The 20,125-nt window shown below is 45.1% G+C and overlaps 1 protein-coding gene across 2 annotated transcripts in view; it reads left to right on the forward strand.

Moving 5' to 3' along the window:
- Positions 1-20,125, forward strand: part of LCK (LCK proto-oncogene, Src family tyrosine kinase) — a 564,072-nt gene that overhangs the window by 209,335 nt on the left and 334,612 nt on the right. The gene's annotated exons all lie outside the window — the stretch shown is intronic.

Raw genomic sequence — 20,125 nt, forward strand, 5'->3', positions numbered from 1 at the left:
AAACAGGGACTGAACTAAGTGAAAAGCTGCCTCTCCACTTCAGTTGCATCAGGTAAGAGGCTCCTGACTGCTCCCAGCCAAGAGGCTCGCACAAAAGAAGGCCAGATGACCCCTCAAATTCAGCCTTTGTTATGGGCCCAGCAGGAGTCATAAATAAGAAAGCCTGTCCCCGCCTTCACGTTGTTGCTTGTTGTAGATGGGAAGCAGACAACATGCAGGCGCTGCTGAAAGTGTCCCGGTGTTTGGAAATTACACCAAGACGAGTTCAGCACAATATTCAGTAGGGCCCAAATTCTTGGCAGGGTGGACAGCATTCACCCTGTGAAAAAAGTGGGTGGACGTTGTCCACCCGCGTGTGCCCCCGACTTGTGCCTTGACCCAATCTATTTGGTTCTGACACATTCTAGGAAAACCACAGTGAGAGGGGAAACAACCTTTACAACGCAGTCATTACTTCGCATTACATTTACAACGCAGTCATTTCATCGCAACATCCTTTACAACGCATGTCACTATAACGCAGCCATTACATTGCATGTCACTACAACACATGACACTATAACGCATGTCACTACAACGCAGGCATTACATCGTATGTCATTACAGCGCATACCATTACAACGCCTAGTACCCTACACTATCCAACACTTACCCTACTGTTGCACCCCCTGGAGTTAGAATAGTAATTTTTACCCCTACACTATCCAACACTTACCCTACTGTTGCACCCCCTAGAGTTAGAATGGTAATTTTTACCTGACACTATCCAACACTTACTTTAAATGCAATGTAATGGTATGCGTTGAAAAGTTATAATGCGATGTAATGTAATGCGTTGTAAATGTAGTTTTAAAAAATTTGTTGTAATGGCGTGCAATGTAAATGTATCAGTTGTAAAGGATGTCGCGATAAAAAAACTGGGTTGTAAAGGCATACATTGTAAATGTATGCGTTGTAACGTCATACATTCCAGTGAGAGGAAAATTTAGGCCACTTTAAGGGAGCTTTGGTCATAATTTGGGCCTTTGGTAGAAACAGCTGTGGATAAAATGTGGGGCTTGGGCATAGATGGCTGTGGGTAAAATGTGAAGCTTTGGCAGAGACAGCTGTGGTCATAATGTGGGGCTTCGGTAAGTGGCAACTGTGGTCATAATGTGGGCCTTCAGGCAGAGGCTGCTAGGGCCCTAATGTGGGGCTTCAAGTGCAGACGGATGTGGCCATAATGTGGGACTTCGGGAAGAAAGAGCTGTGCCCATAATGTGTGCCTTAGGCAGCGTCACCAGTAGTCTTGATGTGGGGCTTTGGGCATAGGTGGGATGAGTAGTGTTCTCCACTTGGAACCTGGGCCTCTTGCGTCTCCTCTGTAGACGGTGCGATTGTTCCCATTATGTTGCAGATTTCACAATCATCTCAGTCTCTTCTCTTCCTGCTTCTCCCCGGGCCTTCTGTCCTCATATCTTTAGGTTAGGAAAATCATGTAAACCCAAATCTTAGGCTTTGTGTAATATTGCACTGTCAAATTGTTTAACTTTTGTATTATCAGATCTCTTTTTATAACATTTTAGAGTGTTTTTCTATTGTAAAGATTTTAATTAATCGAACAATAAAGTTTCTTCTTCATATTTTTAGGTCGAATACAACCAGACAGTCCATAGCGTAAAGACATATTGGGACATATTAACGAGGAATGCATGCCGCCCATTGCTTACCGTTGGTTCTCTGTTTTGTCTGTCACTATTGCTTGCTTTCTGTTCGCTGGGCCTATTTGTTTTAGCCCCTCCCAACGTGTCTTAGTCCCTCCCATGGTGCTTAGCCTTTTTAACACTTCTTTGATTGACTCCTTCAGTTGTAGTGTAGTTCCTATATTCCCAATAGGCTCTGCGCATTGGAATAATATAAACAGTAGTGTAGACGTAGGACTGACGTCGACTAGGTCTCTACTGACTATATTAGACTTAATTAGTTTTGCCAGCTAGCTCAGAGGTCACTAGAAACTTTCTCGAATGTTCAGGAAGGAGTTAACTCTCCTGATTTAGACAAGAAGGGATTAGCTTCTGACAACCGCATAAACATGACAACTTTGCTCCCTCAGAATAAAGAGTGTAGCTCTAGAGTCATGTGAAAACAATAGACAGCTATTTCACTCAGTCAATCGTGCATACTTAGTTTCACCAGAGTGCAAAGAAATAGAGAGACGGGCGTTTTCAATAAAAAGGTGTTATTTATTGAGCAGACTTCTTTCTCATGCAAGAGAAATGAATTGCCACAATTGCAATACTTATCATGAAGTAAAGTGCGTACAGTAAAAGGAGTATTATGAAATAATACTGTAAAAGCATTGATATGGTTTCTTAGCCATATGATACTTTAAAACGGATAAAATATATACATACATAAAAACGTTGACTAACGTACTCAACTGGTGCTTCTAATATACGCCTACCTCGGTGTACCTTACCTAAGCCTAATACGTGGGAAGGAGTAAGTAAGTTGCAGTTTAAGTTAAGTTGTTTTTTGCCAAGAATCTGAATCAAGAAATCTCTTAAGGTTTTAGTCAGCTCCGTACCTTGGTTCTAGAATGTAGGAGGTCTTGTATCTCTCTCTCAGGACTCGATCTCCCAGCAACCCGCAAGGGTGACTGGAAACACCGGAGCTGGATTTCTCAGCAGGAGAAAAGACAGCGTCTCTCTCAGTCCGTCAAGGGAGGGTCGGCTTCCTTCGGCTCTCGCATCAGCTGGGCTTCGGGTAAGTAGATAGCCGCTCTGCTCCAAACCACCGTGTGTTTGCTTAAGGCAACGTTGGTATATTTATACCTGAAAGGTGCCGTGTTTGACGTAAATTTGGACATAAGACGTCACTAAGAACTAACAGTTCTTTCTGGACTCTAGGAGTTCTTGTGCAAATCAAAACAAAAGCAGGGGGAATTCCCAGGCTGCTGGAGGCTTGGTTTGTTTAAAGAACGCATTGTACTTTCTAGGAGTCTAGGGGAGTAGCCTTGCCGTATTCGGACTGCATGGGCTATTACTAAATATGGATATGATTCTTATGCCTTTATAAGGATACTATTTATTATAACCACATAAGGGCATAAATCGGGAATATCGAATTAGGGTCCTAGATAGAAACACAACACCCACTCCACGTATTATGTCAATCATTACTAAATACTAAGCAATACTAAACATATAACGATGCATGTGTTTTCCAACCCACCCCAAAACACATAAATTGCATTTGAAATGGTGTATGGTATATACACGAAAAATGAGTATTGGTACTGTACGTCTTTCAAGCAGTGATATCATTCAGTTAAATGCATATATGTCTCAGCTGAATGAATTTGCGAAAATTACACATGAAATGGCTCTGAATACAGAAAAGAAGGTCGAGACCATTTCATCACATATTTATACAAATGCTGTACATGTGTTAGAGGCTGAGGTAAAATATTGTCTCTAGTATCTCTAAAAATAGAAGCTCTGTTCTCTAAGAATAGTTCTACTTTAAGCAGAGTACCATGTGCCAAAAAAAAGTAAATATTTTGGAAGTGGAAAAAAAATAATTTCGCTTTCAGGAGAAAAATAGTTCCAAATGTTTTCAGTAGCTGTGTTTATCAAAAACTGAAGGCCGAATTCAGAGTTCAGGGAACGCTGTGTGCTCGTTGTTTTTTAAAAAAGTTATTCTTTTTTGTTCAGGGAAGAACATCATATCAGACAGGCTTGCAAAAAATTGGTCTACAACATCAGGTGAAAGTTCGACCAAGTTCGAAAATGCTGAAATTGTGCATATGTGAGAGCGATTGCTATCATCGGTGTCGGGATCAGCAATGTTCACAGAAGGTTGTACCTGTTTGGTGCTGCTTTCCTCTCGTACTTCACCGCCACCTAATCGTAATGGTGAAGTCTCAACGAATGCCGTCATCAGAATAGGTAGCCGCTGGGGACAACACGTTGCATGAGTCTTTACTGGACCTAGCAAAGTATTGATATCCATTGGTACTGCTGATGGAAGTGTAAGACAGACATCGAAGCACAGGTAAGATGCAATCTTGCCAGATAGGTCTGAATGAAAGAAACCAGGTTGCACTTAGATCTCTTAGCCGGGCCAATCCGAGCACTTTAGTGATGCGGTCTCGGTAGCGTATTGCTAGGATCGTTTATTCCATTGTAGCTGGAGCTCTGTCTGTGGCCTGGCTTGCCATATCGGAGCAGAAGGATCAAAAATAAAATTCCTGCTACAAGTTCCAAAAGAAGAGGCAGGCCGCCGAAAAAGGAATGGACAAAATTCGGGAAAATGCCCAGAACTGTTTCAAAGGGTGCTAACAGTCCCGAAAAAATTGTCTTAAATACATGTGCGATGCCACTGGCATCAGACATGTTTAAGATTTTACCTAACATTTCTACGAAATGCACTGGGCAATTTGTTGATAATAGGGAATGTATCTCTGCTGCTGTCCTTGCAACTTGCAGATCATACGTCCCTTTGGACGAAGTTAAAGGCACAGATGTCTGTAAAAGAATGGATTTCATTCTGCTTAAAGTATCAATTCGAATAGAAGAGATATTCAAAGAAGGCCATATTGCCGCCTCCATGTCTGGATTGCTGTTTGGATACAATACTTGCATACAGCAAGTGACCATGGAGCTAACGCTCACGAGATAGGCTTTTCCTTGCACCATGCCACAACAGCTGTGGTCACTTATTAGAACATAACTGCCGTTGGAAAGTTGTCTGAAAAATGGCTCTATCTGTGTTGCAGGAGTGCCGTGCAGGTGACATGAAAGGTTATTCGAAGACCCTTCGCAGGCTCCATGCAAGTTAATACCTTGACACAGGAGTGTACCGCTTAGTGATTTTTTACAATTGTTACCACTAAGGAATACCTCTTTCTTCCCTTCACTATAACATTTGTGTGTATAAGGTAGTTTCCATGTTGACTTGATGTATCCTTTACCCAACCTTTCATACAGGCCTGCTGGTATATATTTTTGGCAATACTTAAACTGGAAAGTTGTTATTGGGATTGTAATCGTTCCATGTATTATCCATTCAATGACAGGTCTCTCTGACATTGTCAATGGTAATCTCTCAAGTTTTTCAATGCTCAGAATCGTATAGTTTGCTCCTTTTTGTGCCAAACTGATTTGTTTATCAGTAAGGTTAAAGATAGAAAATATTGACATTATGTTGATTAGACGCCATTGCACGTAGCCTGAACGCAGGTTTTGCAACGTCCAGCCAAGCTGGACAATAGAACGTAATTGGGACTGACCATGTTGTAACATTAGTAAGTCCTGCTCTATTATATCAATAGCAGATGATACAATGCTGCCCAGTGAATATATTCTGGAGGACAGAGTCGTTAACCCATTGTCCACTACAGAAAGTGATTTTTCCAAATTTATACGATCAATTTCTCGTATTTTTTTAGCTGTTTCAATTTGTGTTACTTTCCAAGCTTCGTTGTAAGCAGCGTATATACCGGCGTATATGAAACATTTTTGACGCTGTTTGCGTGGTCCCAGTATGAAATCACGCAAATCAGCACCGTCTTTAAGCAAAGTCAAGTGTTGCTTAATTTCAGCCAGTGTGGATTTCTGTATCCATTCGAGGCAGAGTTTCCCTACACTGTATGTTGTAACTATCCCTGGATGTTGTCTCTGGGAGTATCTAGCGTCTGGCCTGGTCTGTGTAAACCCCTGTGTTTTGTTCAGGAATCTATCTTGACAGTTATTTGTGTCTGTGGGCCAGATCAACCATTTTTTTCAATCAGGATTTGTTCTGTTTTGGTGTAAAATATGGGATACGTCTATCTCCACATCCGTAGTGTTATTACTATCAGGCATGGGCTTTGGAATAGACGGTTTGTTTAAGTCTTTTATCTTGGCTAAACCAAGACAGGTTGTCTGTTGAACGGTGTCATTCATGAATAACATTTGTTCTGGGATCATGCAGGCTCTAAATAATGCTTCTAGACCTTGTACCTGCCAGTCTTTTGAACCCCAGATGGTTTTTGTTTCAATGTTGTTTTTCCAAATTTCAAAACCAAATGTAGACATTTTGTCATAAAACTTTTCAGAATAAATCAATTTAGTATTTGTCAACATTGTTTTCATTCCTGTCTTATTTAACATTTTAAAATAAAACGTTTCTGGATCACTGTTGTTAAACCCTGAGAAGTATGTGAATTTCTCATAAAATGTTTTTGAACTGCCTTTTGGCGGTGTTGGACAATGTTCCCATTGATTATAATTTAAAACATTTCTAAGTTGAGAGATTTATGCAAATAGTGATGCCCATAATGATTATAACAGTACATTTCTTCATAGTTCGATGAACCCTGTAAATAATCATGTACTGTGAATTTGGCTGACATTACTAAATCTGACATCATATTATTAATATTTTCAAAGTCCCAATCATCAGAGAAAGTACTTGGTGTCACAAAGTCACTTAAGGAAACCTTAAATTGGTGTAGATATTTCAAGAGCTCAATCGGGCCATAGATTTCATAATCCGTTTCGTCCCATGCTACCCCACCGGGTATTGGATTGGCTGTGGTATTCACTGATGACAGTTCTCTTTTCTCGATGTGAGAGGATGTGTGAGGCTTTAGGACCAAGTTGATGTTCTGACTTGCTGTGTCCATTGTACTATATTTTCCATCAATGAATCTACCCAAACATAAAACCATGATGAGCCAAAGCAGGAGGAAAAGTACACCTAACACAATCCAAAATTCAATCCATGGTGAAATCAGATATGTTTCTTTTAGTTGGTGAAAAAGTTCAGTCATATTTTCTTTGAAAGTTTTTGTTGCTGGCGTTTCTTCATGTTCACTTGGATCATCAGAAAAGTCATCGAAATTGATGAAGTAGCCAGATGCAGTTCTGTCAATTGTTGGAATTGCTTCCGGATTCTCATTGGTCTTTGCATTTTTCTTTGTTTCATTAGCATAGTCTGAGGCTACATCATTGTAGACAGGTGTTTCTTGACGAACTGTTGAATTTGGGTTTCAAGAGGCACAAGTTCCATGGCTTTGTTACTTAGTCCTTTTTTATTCACTGCAGGTTTATCAAAAGTGATTAGTCTCTCAGTTTGAACCTCTTGGATTGTAACAAGATTTGGTCTTCTGCTATTTCTTGGGAGTCCACTGGGCCTACTACTTATTATTGGCCACATGATTGTGGTTTTACCAGGTCGATGGATACAACTCTGTTCTCCTTTTTACCAGCAAGGGGCGGTAGTACTACTGATCTTGTTCCGCTGACAACTAAGACAGGTACTGCTTTTCTGTAAGAAGGCCCAAATTCCTTCTTCACCGCGATCTTTTCTCTGACTAGATCCCCAATCTTTGGAATCCAGACAGGTCTTGCTGGGACAGGTGGTTTCTCTTCAGTGGCTGTTGGCTTTAACTTTATATTACTCAGACTTCTTCTTGTTTCATTTAAGTCCTGTAAAACAGCCAAACGATCTTTGATATCAAAGGGTTTTTCTTCTACCACTGAAGTCTGACAATCTAGATCCTGGATGTGCATTCTAGTGCCGAACAATAGTTCGTAGGGAGTGAGACCTGTTAGAGAATTTCTTGGCAGATTGTTAAGACTACGTTGGACACTTGTTAAATGTTTGACCCACCCATCACTCGAACCTAATACCCTCGCCGTTATAGATCGCTTTATGTCACGTTTTTTTCTTTTCACTACCGCATTTCCCTCAGGATGGAAGGGAGACGAGTACCGCAATGCTATGCCCATGCTGGTCATGGCCTCTTTGTAAGCTCAAGAGCTAAACGCGGGACCCTGGTCAGTATGTAGCATGCCAATTGGGTATGTGCCGATAAAGACTCGCAAATCTTTTATACCAGTTCTGGCGTCAGCCGAGCGCTGGGGCCACATCCAAATGAATCTCGTGCAGGAATCCACTGCGACCATGATATATTTATAGTTGCCATCCCTTTGTAAGGGACCACAGTGGTCCAGGTAAACGCATGCTAATGGTTTATCTGAGATTAGAAGGGGCGTCTGTGCTGGTCGTTTCACTGTTGATACTTTCATTCTTTGGCATATTCCACATTCTAGAACATAGTTCCTAGTTTGTTTTCTCATGCGTGCCCACCAATATCTTTGTTTTAATAACGATACTGTGGCGGAAACACCAGCATGTGCAGAAGCGAGCCCTTCGTGTGCCGCTAAGATTAGTCCTAACCTGTGTTCCATGTTTGGAATTGCTCTATCACCCACTCCAGTGATTTGAGCAAAAGGAACATTATTCCCATCAGTTATGTATGAGTACTTTACTGGAAAGCCTTTTGGCAGTGTTTTTCTATCATCTTTTACTGAAGCACTGACAGCTTGCATTATATTGCTGTCTATTTTTGTTTTTGATCGGGTGATTGCAGCTACGGAAGCTGTTTGCACAGCTGCCTTCGCGGCTTCATCAGGCAATGATTTCCCCGCAACGTGAACGCCATCACGTTGCTGACTCAATGTGTGTATCACGTGAGTCTTTTGTAGTTCTTTCTGTAAAAGAACTACTTGTTCCCAAAGTGTTTTATGCTTGATTGTGCCACCTTTTGCATCTTTGAAGCTGTTTTGAACCCAGTTCTGCAAGTATTCATTGTAAGACTGAACGCAGTAATATGAATCGCACACTATTAGTGTGGGGAATTCGCGATCGGTATTTTCAAGCGCCATCTTAAATGCTAGTAGTTCAGCTCGCTGAGCTTTACAATCTCCTAGAGATTGGGTTTTAGTGACCAGTGGTCTAAATTTTCCTTCGTGCCAACGACCTTTAACAATCGCGCACGCTGCGTTGTAGGATTTTTCCTCTACATCGTAGTGTTGTGCAAATCTGTCTATGTAGATTACACAAGTGTACTGTTCGAGAGGCAGAATTTCGATTGGCAGAGGATATTCTTCTTCATATTCTAGATTTTCTAGTTTTTTCATTTCCGGGTCAAAATAGTGCTTCACGTCTTCTGCAGCAAGAGAATTTTCCCATTATATCCATTTTGGATCTAATGCCACTGCTTTTAGATAGCATGGGCTTGTTAATGCCTCAAGGGCTGGTTCTGCTGTTAAAACAGATATCCTCCTGCCTTGGGTTCTTTCTTTTGCTACAGCAGTGTAAACCGCCATTAGAAATTTTTCAGTAGAACTGACTTTCATTTCAGCTTGTGAGTACAAATGTGATTTGTAAGCTATTGGTACCGTTCTCCCTCATTAGAGGTTAGGTACGTGAATCCGCATCTTCCTGGGATGACTCGGATTACAAGGTTGCGTATGTTTTCGCGTGTTTGCAATTTTGTTTTAGTTAACATGTCTGTTTGCAATGATCTTAAAATTTCTGTGTGTTTCTGAGTCCAATTGATTTGTTTGAAATCAGGTTTTATTAATTCATAGAGAGGTTTAACCCTCTCTGCATAATTTAGAATGTATGTTCTTCCGAAATTCAGGAATCCTAGTATTGATTGTAAATTCTTCAGCGTTTTTGGAGCTTGGAGTACAGCACATTTCTCTAAGAAATTGTCTGCTAGGCTTTTGCCTTCACTTGATAATTCATATCCTAAAAACAGGACAGTTAGATGGGCAATTCGTGACTTTTTAAAGTTGAATTTGTACCCTTCAGCTGCGAACCCAAGTATTATGGTGTTCACTCTTTTCAAGTGAGTCTCCAGGTCATCATCTGTGAGATAGATGTCATCGACATAAGATAATGCCTCATCATCATATATTTGTAGTAACTCTGTTACTCTTGCTGAGAATAATCCTGGGCTATTCTTGAACCCCTGTGGGAGTCGACAGAATTGTTTTTGCGACCCCATTGTTGAGAAAGCGGTCAAATATCTGCTTTCAGGTGCAATGTTTTGACAAAAGAAGCCATTTGAGATATCTAATGTCGTTTTATACTTTTTACGCACAATGTTATTCATTAGTGCAGTACTGTGTGAGATCTCCCTGACTTGCTTTTTAGCTTCTTGTTTTACTGGGTACTGCCTTTGTGCAGTAGGTTGATTTTTTACCTGGATTTTGTGAGGAGGAGAATCCTCATCCCATCCTACATGATTTTTATATAATGCAGGAGCTTGGGCCACTGCTCATTTTCTTGCAAATGTATATTTTTTATGAATTGGAATGTTATTTGAGAAGGCAGGCATAATCATTTCTTCGCCATGAGGGCACTCCCTGACAAACTCTGGTGGCCAGTCTTTCTCAGCTAACAGGATGTTAGAGCCTTTTGAAAGGTTATCCCAAAAGAGACCCCTTATTTTCCTAGTCTTGTCACCCTCTATACGCAATGTTATTTCATATAATTTATGGGGTTTGCTAACTCTGGTGTCTGCAGTTTCCATCTGAATGTATTCATTCGTGTCCACTGTCTCCAGAAGATTCATCAAGATCTTGCAAGCTATGGTTACTTCTGCTGCACTGTCTAGCATTGTCTGGGCCCACTCTCCGTTTTTCAGTTGTGTCCTCAGAATCCTCGGCATGTTTTATTTTAATACTAGCTACCTTCTTCTTTGGATATTGTAAATTTTTACTTTGATGAGCAGGTTCCTTGTCTTTGGACTTGACGTACTCTTCTTTGTGTGACCGTCCTCTTCTTTCCGATTTCTGTGAGGAAGTCTGAAAAGATCGAGAGGGACGTGTATCAATATCTTGATATCTATCAGGTTTTCTCAATTTATCCCTATCTCTAAGGTTGTATCTTTTCTCAGAGGGCTCCCTCTGGGGAGACTTGCCTCCTTGTTCTGGAGATCTATTTCTCCGTTGAGGAGACCTTCCTCTGGACTGGAATCGTTTTTCTTTGGGAGTGGATTGTTTATTTCCATCCCAACTCTTTTTTGGAGTGTTTAGATTATTTTTAATAAATGTTTTTTCAGGATTTTCAAGTAGTTGGGGTTTTACTGGTTTCCCACCCAAACTATCTCTACCTAGTTCTTCATAGGATTTTTCTATGATTCTGGCAAGTTCAAAAGGTTGTTCTGCTATATCTGTTTCTTTCAATTTCTGGAGGTATGTCATATCCTCCATTGCCAATTGAACTAATTCTCTGTATGCCTTTGTTAATTCTTTTATTTTAATTAAAAGTTCTTCACTTGACATCTTTTCAATGTCGGGATGTGGTGTGTAGCTGGCTAGAACCGGCCACGTGGCTCCTGGTCTACCTAGTGGACCTAGCCTGGTGATGTGATTTTGATGTTTTAGGGCGCCATTAAACCAGAGCAGGTGCTCTTGCTAAGTTAGTGGGATTTCAACATCCTAGAAAGGAGCGTATTCATCCAGAGGTTCCTCTATTTTATAATAGTGGAATTCGTGTGTCACAGCGTGTGCTGATGGAAAATGTATCCATGAATAGAATACCTCTGTCTGCCGATATTCATGTGCCTCTACCACGAATACGACTGTACCACCTCGTGATGATACTCCATTTTCTCTAAGTTTTTTAGTTATAGTTTTTCTTACATTTACCGGAATGATTATGGCATTCGGGTCATTTTCTTGGAGACTTGTGTCATCCGCTAGGAGTTGAGCTGCTAAAGCATCTCTTTCTTCGTCACCTTCCGGCATTTTACTGACAGAAAGTTATTTTTGCTTTGCAGAGCAAGTTTCAAGGAAACAAAGATTAGGTGCACAATATTTCGGAACACTGTATCCTTCAACGTTGACTAAACCAAAAACTAATTCATAGGAATCTCTTCCTACTAAGTTCCGGCAGATAGTAACCTTTTACCCACTCCAGACGTCTTATGGAGTATTTACGGGAAAAAGGGTCTGTGTGAAAAAGCACGACTGAGTTACTCTAATGTCTTGCGTTAGATTATCGCCTTACCAAACGTTGGGCGCCATGTAGTGTAGTTCCTATATTCCCAATTTGCTCTGCGCATTGGAATAATATAAACAGTAGTGTAGACGTAGGACTGAGGTCGACTAGGTCTCTACTGACTATATTAGACTTAATTAGTTTTGCCAACTAGCTCAGAGGTCACTAGAAACTTTCTCGAATGTTCAGGAAAGAGTTAACTCTCCTGATTTAGACAAGAAGGGATTAGCTTCTGACAACCGCATAAACATGACAACTTTGCTCCCTCAGAATAAAGAGTGTATCTCTAGAGTCGTGTGAAAACAATAGACAACTATTTCACTCAGTCAATCGTGCATACTTAGTTTCACCAGAGTGCAGAGAAATAGAGAGACGGGCGTTTTCAATAAAAAGGTGTTATTTATTGAGCAGTCTTCTTTCTCATGCAAGAGAAATGAATTGCCACAATTGCAATACTTATCATGAAGTAAAGTGCGTACAGTAAAAGGAGTATTATGAAATAATACTGTAAAAGTATTGATATGGTTTCTTAGCCATATGATACTTTAAAACGGATAAAATATATGCATACATAAAAACATTGACTAACGTACTCAACTGGTGCTTCTAATATACGCCTACCCCGGTGTACCTGACCTAAGCCTAATATGTGGGAAGGAGTAAGTAAGTTGCAGTTTAAGTTAAGTTGGTTTTTGCCAAGAATCTGAATCAAGAAATCTCTTAAGGTTTTAGTCAGCTCCGTACCTTGGTTCTAGAATGTGGGAGGTCTTGTATCTCTCTCTCAGGACTCGATCTCCCAGCACACCGGAGCTGGATTTCTCAGCAAGAGAAAAGACAGCGTCTTTCTCAGTGCGTCAAGGGAGGGTGGCTTCCTTCAGCTCTCGCATCAGCTGGGCTTCGGGTAAGTAGATAGCCGCTCTGCTCCAAACCACCGTGTGTTTGCTTAAGGCAACGTTGGTATATTTATACCTGAAAGGTGCCGTGTTTGACGTAAGGTTGGACATAAGACGTCACTAAGAACTAACAGTTCTTTCTGGACTCTAGGAGTTCTTGTGCAAATCAAAACAAAAGCAGGGGGAATTCCCGGGCTGCTGGAGGCTTGGTTTGTTTAAAGAACGCATTGTACTTTCTAGGAGTCTAGGGGAGTAGCCTTGCCGTATTTGGACTGCATGGGCTATTACTAAATATGGATATGATTCTTATGCCTTTATAAGGATACTATTTATTATAACCACATAAGGGCATAAATCGGGAATATCGAATTCGGGTCCTAGATAGAAACACAACACAGTACTTTCACAACTGCTTGTTTTTGCTGCACTCTTTTCTTTCTTTTTCTTCAGGCACTCCATTAGAGCACTGATTCTATACAGCTGTCTTTCGTGTATGCTTCACTGGGAGACCCCCATCGCATGTCACTCCTTAGTCCTGAGCACACGCCAAGTTAATTATTTCAAAAACACATGTATTCAGCAATTATTCAGTTTCAAAATGAGTAGCAGGAATATGAAAACAAGATCGACAAGATAGTGGTTGAATATTTTTGTTTTATGTGATTGTGGTCCTCCTTCAAGAGGAGATCCGAAGAAGAAAACCAGCTGACACATGTTTCGTCAAAGCGTGTAGTAACCCGTGACTCTTCAGGGCTGAAAGCATCCGAAATTAAACAGGATCGGGGATCCGGTGATAATTCCAACCAGGTTCTGATCGGGTAATAATGTAAAGAAAGGCCAATGTATGCCGATAAGGGTAAGTGAAAATGAATCCCAATAAACAGGAGCCTCGTAATTGACGGGCGGGTACAGCCGTCGATTCCGGAAATGCTGCAAGTGCAGCACGAGTTGCCGAAAGCTGTACTCCAACCGGATACGGCCTCTCCACTACTGTCTTGCCTGTGTGCTTCTATTTTTTAGGTCTTGCCTACGCAGCGCTGCTTAGGAGGGCCTTTAGCCGTCGCTCTTCACTTTTTCAAGCACTGCACTCGTGCTTGTGGCGGCATCCACCATGTGGGAGCGCGCAGGGGTGCGCCGCAAGCACAAGTGCAGTGCTTGAAAAGTGAAGACTCTCCGAGGCTCACCTCCTGCTCCCCCTCTCACAACAGTTAACTTTCGCGGCCACGGGGCCGCGCTTGTGTTTTAGCGCTTGCTTTTAGTAGCCTTTAAAGTTCAAGTCTTGAACACGGCATATGATTTTATTTTAATGTATTATTTTTTTGGTTTTACTTTTATTTTTGTGGGCAGTGCAAAGTATAGTTAGTCTAATCCACCACATTTTCTTTGTTCAGTTATTTGAATCGGTGATGTCATTTTAGACTACATTTTTTATTCCACCATCACACCTCTTAGTAGCTGTATCCTTCGTGTGATGTTTGCGGCCAATGTGAAAACATCGCCTTCATTCATTTATTTGTTCCAGCGCCAAATAAAGGCGTAAGTCTTCATTTCCACATATTCTGACTTGAACGTATAGGTGTTGAAAGAGGAAAATCCTGCACTTCTACCTTGCCTTTTCCTTCAGTGTTAATCATTAAAAAGCATTTAGATAACAGAACCGCTAAGAACCGTCTTCGCACTTGTTTACTTTTCGGTAACAAGGCAGCATTTCTCGCCTCCTGCGGAGGAGTTCGTGTCAGAGCCAGGCGGCTGCATGTGGGCACCGCGCGGCAGTGGCGGTGCGCCTTTTCATTCACCTCGAACTAGATACGTGTATTCGATTATCTCATCCCCTGCTCGGGGTAATATGTCTCCCAGGATCCTGACCTTCTTCGTGGTAGGGTGACATCATCTTTTTTTCTTCTGCTCACAAATCATAACATTGACTCACCCCTTCACCAGCAGCGAATGCAATAACTCGAGCTGGTGTGTGGTTAGGTTAGCACGGCAGCCCGAGCTCACTGACAAGGAGCGCATTATTTCAAATAAGAGTTTGTGTCCCTCACTTAAACTCGTTCTGGCTTTAACCTAAGCGTCCTCCGCATGGCTTAAATGTGAAGATACTTTAGACCCAAGTAACTTGCCCCCAAGGTTTGGAATTTAAAAACCAAGAGAAGAAATGTCGTTCACCCTGCCTGACCTCATAAACGTCTTCAGTGACAGCGTGAACAAACTGTAAATTTCGCAAAAATAACCTTCTGATTATGGTATACAAAATGTTTGAAGTAATTAAAAAAAAAAAGTTTCCAGCCAATGACTACGCTCCTATAACATTTAATGCCATTTGCACCCTGTTCTTCGTGGTGAAATCGATTCCCTGCCGTACCTCCCTATCCTGCAATAAAACAGTGCCAGACATCAGTAAACCATGATTGTTGGGAACAAAACACAAGTTTGCAAAGCACGCATAATAAATTGGGGCCCAACGGGAGAGGTGGGGGGGAAAACAGCACCGACCAGAGACACAAAATTAGGTGTGATAAAGGCCGCTTTATTGGAAGCAGGTGCACCTTACACAATGAAAACCATCGGGCTGCGCCGTACAAAACTAGACCTCACTAAATATGTAATTTCCTGACAAACCCCCCACCGCCTCCCCTAAACTGGTTCCCCCAATCCACAAACAGTAAACAATTAGCAAAAACGTCAATTTGCCTCTCCACCTGGCTAAATACTTTATTGTGCTTGACCTACCCCCCGATAATCCCAAAACAGATCTCCTACACTTCCCCCATATATTAGGAAGAACCGCCACTCGAAAGACGTGCTAACGGCTTTCGACCCCCCCTAGGACTCCTGCACTTTCGGGTATCTGCGCACACCAAAGGCCTGATCCATAACCTCCTTCAAGCGGACCACATACAACTCCAATCCGTACTAGCAGGTGTACCCCATCCTCCCTGAGAAAATCCACTGCCCCGTACGTAAGCTCCGGGTGCTCCATCCTTTCAGAACCTTCTTTCTCCCTAAAAAACCTTCACTTCCCTGTAAATTTCCTCCGGGTCCTATCTATGGCCACTGGCCTCTCCGCCCCCCTCCAAACCCGCGTAGGACCGAAACCCTGACCAAATGACATGACACCCCGCCTACCTGCGCCGTATCTCTAACAGGTCCCCCTTCACTTGTTTAACCAACGCTAACCCTTTACACTGTAGCAAGGCCACGTATGGCACACTCTCCCCTTTACCACTTCACACAAAGCCGGCAATAACGCATGCCAGCGCCTGCCCCCTTTCCTTGCCACTGACAATGAAACAACCTGTCGTCCAATTCCAACTTCTGATTCCGGTGCTTGACCCAGTCCCCCTTTCTGTTCGCTTTATAAATGAGTGTCCACCAATATAAATCTCCAGCTCCGCCGCAGTTGGCCCCGCCCCTGCACCTGAAAAGACACACATGTGAGAGGCGAGAAATGTCCTTCATGTCATTGTTTCAACCCCCACGCCCCGCAGCCTGACAGACGCCCGCCAACAGTCCGACCTCCAGGGCCCGAGGCCTTCCACAAACCTGACGCACAGCCTCCGTCGCCGCCCCACTCCGAAGGAATGCCTACGTAACGCCTTCGGATCCTCACCCATACACCATAGGGCGTGCCGCAGGACCCCCAACACCTGTGCCGCATACACTCTGTCACCTCCTCCTCGACCAAACCCCCTGCCCAGCCTTCCAACAGCCGCGCCCCCCATTGCCCCACTGATGGCGAATCGACAACCCCGAAAGCCCCCGTCCATCGAATTCAACCTGAACCACACCACCTGCTCCTGCTGAAGCTACCGCTCCCCTGCCTCACTGCTCCCGACCGCCGCCACTCCTCCCATGTCCGCTCATAGGCACCATGGAAATGCCCCAAGACCGCCTGTCCTAAGCAAATCCCCCTTACTCCCCGTTGACAACCGTAGTAGATGATGCGGCAGCGGCAAACCGAACAGCGTCAAACCCAAACAACGACTTTGCCGTCGTTTTGTCCTCCGGCAGGCGTACTTCCATGGCCATGGAGTCGAGCTCTATACCAAGGAATGACAGCACCGAACTGGGACCGTGCGTGTTCTCTGGCGCCAGGGGCACCCCCAGGTAAACCACAAAGCCCTGTAAAACCGTTAAGCTCAGCTGGCCGTCCCACCAGAAAGAAGTCATCCAGATAGTGCGTCACCGACCAGAGCCTGTCCGCCAGGAAAAAGCCCACTGCAAAAAGAACTGAATGGCTCACACAGCGCACCCGAAATCGAACATCCCATGGGCACTGCTGTCGCCCCCCTTCCAACATTACCGCCCCCTCGTCCTATGACAGGCGTGCTTCTATGGCCCGGAGTCAAGCTCTATACCAAGCAAGGACAGCACCATACTGGGACCGTACGTCTTCTCTGGCGCCAGGGGCACCCCCAGGCAGCCCACGAGGCCCGTAAAACTGACCAGCTGCCGCTGTCAGTCGGTCGAACCCGACCGTCCCCACCAGAAAGAAGTCATACAGAACGTGTGTCACCGTCGCAGAGCCTGTCCGCCAGGAAAAAGCCCACTGCAACAAGGAACTGAATTGCCCAAACAGCGCACGCGAGATCGAACATCCCATGGGCAATGCTTTGTCCCCACAATTGCCCCCGTCAAACCAGTTCCCCACCAACCGGTGATCCTCTGGATGACCCGGAAGCAGCCAGAATGCTAACGTAACATCGCACTTCGACATGAAAGTGCCTTCACCCACCGCCGCCGTGATCCGCCGCGCCACGTCCATGTCCGCATAAGACACCCCCGAGAGCTCCGCAGCAAAAAAGTCCTCGACCGACTTACTCCCCGACCCCCGACCGCTGCTGGCTCAACCGAAATTGACCTGGCTCCTTCCTGAGCACCACCCCGATAGGGTAAACAATCAAACCTGGCAGCGGCGGCTCCAAAACGGGAAGGGGGCCCCCATTCGTGCCCCGCTCACCTCCTTAAACAACTGCCCCGCACTATCCCTGTGTTCGCATTGACGGCTTCCAATACTCCACCCTAACCGGCGACGATCCTATGCCCAGAACCATGACCCCTTTCCCACATCCCCGCACCCCACCTGGCACCCCTTCACATACAGCGCCATTCCCAGGCCCACCCCATGATCCCCGGTATCCGCACCAACCGACAGCCGAGGTGTACCCAAACCACTCCCCGCTCCGCCACCATCCTTACCTGGCGTCAAGGCCGGCGTTGTCACTGGATCCCACCGCCTAACCAGTGGAGCCGAGGTGGCCGTCACTCTCGGCGCTCCTTGCAGTGGGCATACATGAAACACACTACCAACACCGTTACTCTGCTCCCCCCCACCCCTCCACCCCCTTCCCGCATCTCCCCCTCCTCCTCAGAATCCTCCACATAGTCCAATTGCACCATGTCCTCTCGCCCACCACTGGGCCCATCCATCCACTCATCCCCTAGTCCTCCCCTTAGGGGCTCCATCCTATCCAACCCCGCCTCCTACCGACAAACCCACATCAAGTCCCCCCGATCCAAGCTCCCTCTCCTCTCATCTCCTCCTCCACTCCTCTGTACTTTCTCCTCCCCCGGTTCAACCATGGATGAACCAGATGAATCTAAGAAGCAGTAAACCCATCATTAACGACAGCGCAAAAACCCTTGGGGTCATACTCAACACAAAACGTAATCTACCCTCCCCATTAATTCCATTGCAAAGCCTACTCGATACCAACTGCGCCTTCTTAGGGGGATTCGTCGCTTCTTCCCGGAGCATGACCTTAACAACCCTGGTCCCATCGCTGGTGCTCTCCCAGACTGGACAGCTGCAATTCCCTTCTTACCGGCCTCCCTAAATCCCACCTGTCCCCCTGTAAGTCTGTTCCTCATTCAGCAGCTCGCTTCGTACATGGGGCCAAAAGAAGCGACTACAGCACACCCATGTTATCCACCCTCCGCTGGCTCCCATCGTTGCGAGAACTAACCACAAGACTACCCGCATCACCCACAAAGCCTCGCACTCCTCCTCCCCTCGCTATCTGGCGAATAAACTGAAACTCTCTGGAGGCTCCAGCCCATCCTGAAATGCGGAAAATCTGCAGCCTGAACCTCCCACTTACAAGAAGGAAAGATCGCTGGCCCCATCCTTTTCCGGCAACACAGTGAGAATCTGGAACTCACTTCCGCCTCAGCTCCGGGCCACCAACTCCTCCCAGGCCTTCAAACTAACCTCAAAAGTCTCCTCCTTCAAGAGACTTCCAAAGTTAATTCATGCCCTCACTATTACCTGCAGGAAGACCCTTTAGTATAGAAAATTCTTCTTCTCCCTGACTATGAAAGTGCCGACCCAGCGTGTATGTGCGGTCTGTGAGACTGCCATTATTGCCGTAATACACTTTTACCTGTGATTGGTGCTTTTAGTAACATGCACACATCACAGTTCCCTTGTAACACACTGTTTGCTACCTCTTACATTTTGTTTGCTTTCGATACCTTCACAAGTGCCACCATTGCCCACGTAACTCTTCTCTCGTGTTCGAGTGTCCTCCATTCATTGCAGTATTATACCCCTACTTGCACTTTGCCCGCTTTGTAACCTGCACACATGTCACTTTGTCGCCTGCACGCACTTTTGCCTCATGTAATGTAACATTGCTGTAGCAATTCGTTCACTTGTAACGCTCCTGTATCAGTGCTGTCCCTATCGTGAAGCGCTCCGACACCTTTGGGTAAGGTCCGCGCCTTATCAAACGCATAAATAAATAAATAAATAAATATTACTCCGCATCTGATCAACAGCCTCTTGTCTCCAACCCCGACCCCCGGCGGCCGTCCCGACCCTTCGAGGTGGGAGTGGCGGGGGCGCACTGCCCCGCTTCCCCTCACGCTTCCAAGCATGGTCCCTCGTGGGAGCGCGACCGCCCGTACCAGGCAGAGCGGCCCATCCCCTCAGTCGAGTGGAGCCGCATGCTGCTCTCCCGAGCGCCTAACCCAGCATCCCTGCCAAGAACAAGAGGCGGGGTCCAGCATGCCGGGGAAGAAACACCTCCCTTGCCCCCCGAAAGCACCCCCCCACGCCCGCAGAATGCCCCCCCTCTGCGCCCATCGAGCCTCCAACCCCCCCCACACCTGCCCAGCCCCCGCTCCCCGCTGGACACCCCACCCTCCCCACTCGAAGGCCTCCCCGAAATGGGCCTCCTGCCCCCCCACACGCCTGCACCCCTACCCCCAACATATACCCCCGTCGTACACTCGCTGCAAAACAAATCACCCCTCCAGCCACACCCTCCCCCACCCCAGGCTCACAACCTCTGACCCCCCCCCCGGTGCCCTCCAGCCCGCCCCATCACCCCCTTGGCTGCCCGCGGAGACGGAGACCTGCGAGGCCCCACCATGCTCACCTCTCCCTCGGGGACACACCC

This window comes from Lissotriton helveticus, chromosome 3_1, assembly GCF_964261635.1.
Source record: "Lissotriton helveticus chromosome 3_1, aLisHel1.1, whole genome shotgun sequence".
NCBI lineage: Eukaryota > Metazoa > Chordata > Amphibia > Caudata > Salamandridae > Lissotriton > Lissotriton helveticus.